The following is an 8,377-nucleotide window of genomic DNA, read 5'->3' on the forward strand; positions in this document are numbered from 1 at the left end:
GAACAGACATATCACTACTTAATACCTTTGAGACTTTGAAAAAACATTTAAATGTGGGGAAATGGAAAAGAGAAAAAAGGTGTATGGGTCTGAATGGATCTTTCTAAGTACCACGGATTTCTGGAAATAAAAAAGTGAGGCTCAGAGCATCCCACACACTCCCAAAGATTACTGATACTATTTAAAAGGATGACCATCTCCTTCTGTCAGAGGCAAACTGGAGCTATTTAGCCAATGGAAAATATCAGAGACATTTCCTCTAGTAATCTCGGATAGTTTCCTTGTTTTCTTGTACAACAATATAGTCTAAGCTTATCTGATCCCAAACCTATGATCATCCATTTCTCTAAGACATGTTTTACACATTTCATTGTAGAAGTGGTATTTACTTCCTCAACCTCAGGAAGCATGGGTACTTGTAAGATATCAAAATCAAATTTAATAAAATCAGATTACTATCAGAGTTTTAAAATTTTATGCTTGCTCGTGTAAAATTTAAAATACAGAAAGCAAGTACAAAAACTGTCAGTTTCAATATTTCACTTCTCCCCCAAAACATACTTTTCAGAGGAGTTAAGTAGTTCAATATGTTGTCAGATTATTTCCAGTATCTGGAAAAATTTAAAGGCATAATTAATTGGAAAACCCAAAGAAGTCTATCCCTTATTAAGCCTTCAGAAGATACTTAAAACTCTACGTATACACAAAAATTACATAATGAAGCAAAAGAAATCTGTAAGAGGTACAATGACATAAAACCACAATCCTATGTACAGTTGCTAGGCTATTAATTGCAGTTCTTATACCAACTTTCTTTATAAACCAAACACAATTAGTGCTTTCTTTAGAAATTCATACAGAAAGAGCACTGTTGTTCAGTACATTAGAAATAAGCTTCACTAGGAAAAGGAGAAATTAAACACAAATAATAAAATATCAGCATTAAAATAATTTATAAATTAACTGGACTATCTTGTTCATAAACCTAATTATATATAGGGGAATTGAGGAAAAGCATAAGGACCACTCTACTGTGCACTATAACACCTCAACATTTCAATTACTGAAAATAATTTAGATATATTTCTCAATATATGACAGAATATAAAATGTTAAAGTATGTGTAATTAGTTCTGTAGGTAATAAAATGCAAGTAAACTATCCCATTTGCTCTGTAGATGTGTTTTTCATATATATCAAAGTAAAGTTTTTTTGGTTTTTTTTTCAGTGAAAAAAATATGGAACGCTTCACGAATTTGCGTGTCATCCTTGCGCAGGGGCCATGCTAATCTTCTCTGTATCGTTCCAATTTTAGTATATGTGCTGCCAAAGCGAGCACCAAAGTAAAGTTTTAACAAAAATAAAGATGTGAACCTTTAGACTAATGACCTACACTTATCTACCAATCATCCATTGCTTGCATCAATATCTGTGAAACATTTACAGACTGAGTGCTATATGCCCCCTCTTAGTTTCTACTCAAAGTTCTTTATATATATATATATATATATATATATATATATATATATATACATATATATATCCCATCCCTACTACTATCAACTTAGTTATGTGAATTTAACAGTGAATCATTTTGTTTTCATAAATGTAGTGTATTCCTAGGTAACCATACAAAGTTTATCTAGGTTTTAATTTATACCTATTTTCAAGATAATTTATTAAATCATGTGTTGTCTAAAATAGATACTTCATAGGATTAGTACTATTTAGCACACTTTTTAACTCAATTAAAAATCTACATTATTTATATATCTCAATGTGTTTGTGGGCTATTAGAACTCAAGATAGTTAATAGATGTGTAACTAATGCATGAAAATTAAAAGATTAATAAATCCAAGTCTTTTATAGTAACATCAACCATGATGGAGCCTTGAGAAGAACTCAACATGGTCATTTTTCAATACCCACTGCATTGAAGATATTTTTATTTTTATTTTTTATAAATGTTTTATTTTATTTAGAAAAACAAAAGTGTTCTATATTTTAGAATGTCAGGTATAATGAGAAACTATTAATTAGTATCTAGCTTTGAATTAAGCATTTAGTTTTAATCAACATGAAAATGTGTTATAATTTAACCAAAGACGTCACTCTTCACAAGATATTTCACAACTTACTAAGGAAAAGTGCTTTTAACAGGAATCTCTCTTTAAAGAAAGAAATAGCATATGTATTGTTTGATAACTATCTTGAATAAGTGAAGTAAATTGCTTGTTTGCATTCTTTGAATCTCAGTTTCTTCATCGATCAAATTAAGTAATTTGGTGAACCAAATAGTTCCTAAAGACATTCCTTCTCAATTTGTCTTTTTAAAATACAATTTTAAAAGGCTACAAAACACAATTTCATCACATTGAGGTTTATTTTCTATGTGTACATATGAGGATGTCTGTTTTATATACAGCTAAAGGAAAGATTAAATGTACAGAAAGTTCATACATAGATGGGCTGGAGAGATAGCATGGAGGTAAGGCGTTTGCCTTTCATGCAGAAAGTCATCAGTTCAAATCCCGGTGTCCATATGGTCCCCCGTGCCTGCCAGGAGCAATTTCTGAGCCTGGAGCCAGGAATAACCCCTGAGCACTGCCGGGTGTGACCCAAAAACCACACACACACACACACACACACACACACACACACACACACACACACAAAGAAAGTTCATACATAGAAAAAATGTATGCTATGGAAAATGACAGGGTAGTATAAGAAAGTATTAAGAATCAAGAACATTTTAAACTTGTTTTAAGCTTGTTTATAGCTTTAATTTCAAGGTGACTTTAATTTTGAGAGGAAGTAACACATGTTTCTCTAGTAACAACTATTAATAGAAAGAATCAAGACAATACTTAATATAAAAAAATTAACCACCCAAACAAACAGGAAATATCATATAACTATTACCTTGGATTTATAGCTGTCTACTAATAAATACTGAGATTATCTTAATTCTTGCCTAATATTATTTGTCAAAGACTTATTTAAGTACCCTCTATAACATGCTATACCATGCTCAGTGCTTTAAGGGAAATTAGATCCTTTCTTTCTCTCAGGGATATTTTTTACAAATTACTATAATAAGAGAAAAATTCAATATGTGCCACATGGAAGTACATTAAGGATTTTGAAAGCGTAAGTGTAAAGAGAACCATATCATAGATACCTCATCAGAGCTAATACAGATAGTTTCTGTGCAACAAGGACATTAATGGAGGTTGCCTGGAGAATTTTGCATGAGAACTAGATCTTCACATTTAGGTATGAGTGGAGGAAAGGCTACTTCAGCAAAAATAAAGTCATGGCAACAAGGGAGCTAATGATGGGTATACTCAGGGTAAGCTTTTCTGTTTTGTTTTATCTCTGTTTTGTCACAACACAGTCCATTTCCTGAAGATGTTCAGAAATGAGTCTGAACACAAACATTTTAATTGGTCATAAACACAAATATCAGGTGATGAAATGCTGTGAAGAACATTTACCATGGAGCTATGTGAAATTTTTATTGCACCACGTAACAAGATTCATCATGAATATTTTAAGACAGAGAATAACTAGATCAAGTCTAAGAAGAGGTATGAAGAAGATACAAGAAAGGGAAAAATCAGAGAAGAAAAGCATGGCCAAGAGGAATCAAACAGAAGATGTCCAAGTAAGAGAGAGACTTAGCACTCATCACCAACACCCTCCAAATCCTCATCACAATCCTGCAAAGTGGTGATTTTCCGTTGTTATCATGGCTGAGGAGACTGAAGCACACTTAGAAGGAATTTGAAAACATTAACGTGTTTTTGTGGTAAGGTTGCTAACTTGTGTCTTTCAATACCAAGATGTTCTTTGTAAAGAATTGTAAAAATTTGGTTCAGGCATAGTACATGCATTTGTTTTCTACATTTGCCTGTAAATCCTGGGTTCCTTTCATTTCCATCTTAGACTTGTTCAGAAGTTCTCTCACGAATTTCCTGTTAGAAAATCATGACAAAATCTGTTCAATGCCTTCTAGATTCTCCTAAGTACCTGGGCAGGAGGTAACACCCACACACTGTAGGTTATGCCATAGAGCCTCATTTCCTCCATTTTTGCCGTACTAGTCAGTCAGATCCACTTTCTCTGCTGTCACTAAATGGGAACTTCCCAGTATGTGAAGGTCTCTCAGAATCTTAGTAGACTCCAGTTATAAATCATCAATCTATTTGTTCAGCATTGAATGTTCAAGCAGTGTGATTTGAGGGAGAGAGAGAGAGAAAGAGAGAGAGAGAGAGAGAGAGAGAGAGAGAGAGAGAGAGAGAGAGAGAGAGCAGAGAGCAGAGAGGAGAGAGAGTTATATACAGAATTCAACATTTTATCATATGGGCAAAAGAATTGATTATTTCAGAAGGTTCTTGGTAAAATCCAGGTAGACATTCCTGGAATTGCTCCTAAAACACAATCTGCTTGGGCTTGTAGAGCCACGAGCTAATTAAATATTGAGAGAGATGTGGGAAGCATATGCAGGGAAGTTCTGATGGGAAGTTCGATGGGAGGTTGCAGCACTCTTCAACAACCTCACTGTCCACAGCTGTAGGTCAGATATCAATACTCTCTTCTGTTCTTATTGTTTTTATTGTCTCAAACTGAAACTTAATAGACCTAAGAGAAATTATGTTCTCCCATAGGGACTAATGGGTCTTCACTTATTCTCAACTGAAGAAAGTTTATAGGCAAAGATTATCATATGAAAATTGTATACATCTCCAGAATTTTACCTGGGCTTAACATTAAGTCGAGTTTAAAAAGCCAGAGAGTGGAGTGATAATACAGTGAGTGGTGTACTTAATTTTTACACAGCTGGCCTGGGTTTTATTCCAGGTGTCCCATATAAGTCTCCTGAGCTTAATCATGAGTGATTCACAAGTGCAGAACCAGGAGGAACCCATGAGTTCAATGGGGTATAAATTTAGTTTTGAGTTAATTAACAATAATCATGGTTTAAGGATTTCTACCAACTACTGCCATACATATCAGGTATCACCAAATGGTAGTACTCAAATTAATACCTTCTTCACACAGAATCATATGTCCAGATTTCTCTGGTATAAAGATAGCTATTTCCACATTTTCCATTTCTATTATAGTATTTGCTAACAACTTTTTCACACTTATGATGCATTTGTCTTTGCTTCAATATTCTTACATGTCTGCAAGAATATTTTAAGAATCATTTTGGAAAAAAAATTACCAGTAGTTAGTTATTTGGAGGGGATTTAAATATTTTCTGTATTTTTCTTCCCATCAAGACAAACTTAGGAACTAGCCCTTCCATTTGACTGCCCGTCATTTACAGAATGAAGCTGCCCCCAGGAAGACAGGCATTTTTGAGCTATTTATCAAACCTTGGGATGAATTTTCCATTTTTATTGCTGGTCATGCTCTAATGTGTTTGTAGAAGAGATAGTGGAATTGAAATTGGACCGTTCCTATCTCTCCATACCAGCAGAGAGCCAGCAGGCTAGAAAAGAATGTGGAATGAAGCTCTTACTCTGTCAAAGTGAATACTGAAGGCATCTGTAGTGGAACTTATCTTAACGCCTGGGAAAAAATAGACTTTGCTCCTTATTTGTATGTGTTAAAGAGGTCAGACTCCTTAATACACCAATAACTAACCCCAACATCTGTCTTCAATGTTACTTTCTTGTTTCAAATCTTACCAGGAAGCTTAAATTTCCCCTCCATCCACCTTGATGCTATAATTCTCTGCTCTATGCCATTCTGCAAACTGTATTCTCAAACTTTCTCCACTTCCAGTTCTATTCTGTCTAAGTAAAACTTGCAAGATATGTCTTTAAGGGTTTTAGCTCAAGTGGATATAGTCAATAAATTACCATAAATTGTCAAAAAGAATTCATGAGTGAACTTGTGGTTAGTCATATGTAATAGAGATTATTAAATAATTTTATTAAACAAATGCCTCCTGCATGCACTGTGATAGGCTTATATTAACTTAAAAATAACTATCACAGAAACTTCAAAAATAAAGCACTGGCTGAAGAGGATGCAAAATAATTTGGAAAAAAATCAACGAAAACAAATATTTGTTCTTTGAAAACATCAACAACACTGGCCAGTCCTTAACAGTATTTGATGAAAGAAATGAAAACCACAACAGTTAAATTATTAAAATAAGGAATGCAAGTGGAGACAGCTATAATATTATAGAAATGAAACAGAATGTAGAAAAAGCTATAAACAGTTTTATGGCAACAAAATTAGATTAAATGGTCATTCCTAGAAGTGTGGAAACTACGAAAAGAGTAAAAGAAAAAACAAAAAATATAACAAATAGATTCTACTGTTTACTAAGGAATTACAAAGTCCTCCATCAAAATTAATCTTAAATAATGGGGGGGGGAGTTTCGACAGTGTCTAACATCACAAAATAATTAGCCATAGATACTTATTGAACTAATCTTTATTTAATGGACTTTGGAGATAATTTTGTCTGTATTTGTCTGTATGTTGTCTGTATTTTAAATAACTTCAGGATTAACTGAAGAAAATGGAGAATCTTTGGGAACAGTGTAATAGTACAGAAGATAGGATGCTTGCCTTGCACATGTCCATCTGAATTTGTTCCTCAGCCCCCATATGGTCTCCTGAGCCCCTCTAGGAAAGATCTTTGAGCCAGAACCAACAATAAGCCCTGGGCACTGCTGCATATGGCTCAAAATTAAATTTAAAAAATAAAACCAATAGAATTAACTTATAGATTCTTTGACTGCAATTGTTAGAATCTGAGATAGTACATGATTTAATGTGCTTACTTTGCATGTTGCCACACCAAGCTCCAATCCTGGCCCCAAATATGATCCCCTAGCACTGCATGGGCTATTCTTGCTGAGTGTGCCTCCCTAAATAATCATTTCATACAATGAACTCATTTTGAGGAACCACACCCACTGGCGATCAGGGCTTACTATTGGCCTATGCTCAGGGATTACACCTGCCAGTATTCAGATGGCCATACTGAGTTTTAGAGATACTGATTTGACCTCTTGCAAGGCAAGCACTCTATCCACTGTACTATCTCTCTAGCTCTATAAACCCATTATTTCAAAAAAGAAATGAATGTTTTAATTCTAGTAGTACTTTTAAACATTTTTAAAACATATTTAAATATCTCTTTATATTTCATAGTTATTATATTACACTTTAGTTTTATATAAAATAATTTTATATAAATGATTAAAAACGTGTCAGACCAATTAAGTGACTTTGAAAACACACAGAACAGAAAAGAAAGAGGATGACTTTGACCTTAAATTAGTAACCACTAATATTTGTTTGTGCAGTTTCCAGCATTATTTCTAGAGATAATTTTTACTTTATTAAAACAGTATTGTTTGCAAAGTTCTTTATATACAGTTGTTTCTGGTTTCAATGTTCCAATACCAACCTATCGCCAGTGTGACTTTCCCTTCACCATAGCCCCAGTTACCCAGACATGCCCCAAATCTGCCCTTAGGAGGCACAAAATAATTAATCTTATATTTCTTGTTACAACAAAATGGTTAATGGAATATTGAAACTCCAGTAAAAGAAAATTTGTGAAAATTGTTGTATCTCAGATACAGAATAGTCTCACTCATCTATGGGTTTTAAGAAAAATAAAAGACATTTTTTGCAATAATTCTCAGATACAAAACAGAAGAGGGCTGGAAGGACCAGCTCAGGACATGAAGCTCACCACAGAGTGGTGAGTGCAGTTAGAGAAATAACTACATTGAGAACTATCATAACAAAGTAAATGAATGAGGGAAGTAGAAAGCCTGTCTAGAGTACAGGCAGGGGTGGGGTGGGGAGGAGGGAGATTTGGGACATTGGTGATGAGAATGTTGGGGGATGTTCTTTACATGACTGAAACCCAACTACAATCATATTTGTAATCAAAGTGTTTAAATAAAGATATTTTAAAAAAGAAAACAATTGTTCTATCTCACAATGGGATCATCAAGTCATTGAGGGTTTACGAAGCTATTTATTGCTAGTTGGCCATTCTGTGTTGTTATTATTTTTGTTTTTTAGGATTAGTGGACTTCAATACTATTTTCCCATCTAATTTGCTGTGCTCCTACTGGGCTTTCAGGAATGTGGAATTAGGAAGTACCATGGGGCTAATTATACCAGGAGAATTCCAAGAGCCCCAGGACTTCTTGTACTGGACCTATGCGTTACATGGCTATGCTTAGTAATGTGAATGTAACTGCTGGGGCTTCTAGCCAGATGGGGATGAGAATATGGAGAGTCTGCCTGACTACACTTTGGGAAGACCCCATAGTTTTCAGCCTAAAAATATGTGTGCCTGGCAATTTTGTCAGTTAG

General features: G+C 34.2%; 1 non-coding gene across 1 annotated transcript; it reads right to left on the reverse strand.

Annotated features, from left to right (window-relative positions):
* Nucleotides 1-1,232: 1,232 nt before the first annotated feature.
* LOC125996636 (U6 spliceosomal RNA) lies at nucleotides 1,233-1,339 on the reverse strand. Its single transcript, XR_007491318.1, has one exon. It is a non-coding gene; the product is annotated as a U6 spliceosomal RNA (small nuclear RNA).
* Nucleotides 1,340-8,377: the final 7,038 nt, after the last annotated feature.

The sequence above is a fragment of the Suncus etruscus genome, chromosome 18, assembly GCF_024139225.1.
Source record: "Suncus etruscus isolate mSunEtr1 chromosome 18, mSunEtr1.pri.cur, whole genome shotgun sequence".
In the NCBI taxonomy this organism is placed as follows: domain Eukaryota; kingdom Metazoa; phylum Chordata; class Mammalia; order Eulipotyphla; family Soricidae; genus Suncus; species Suncus etruscus.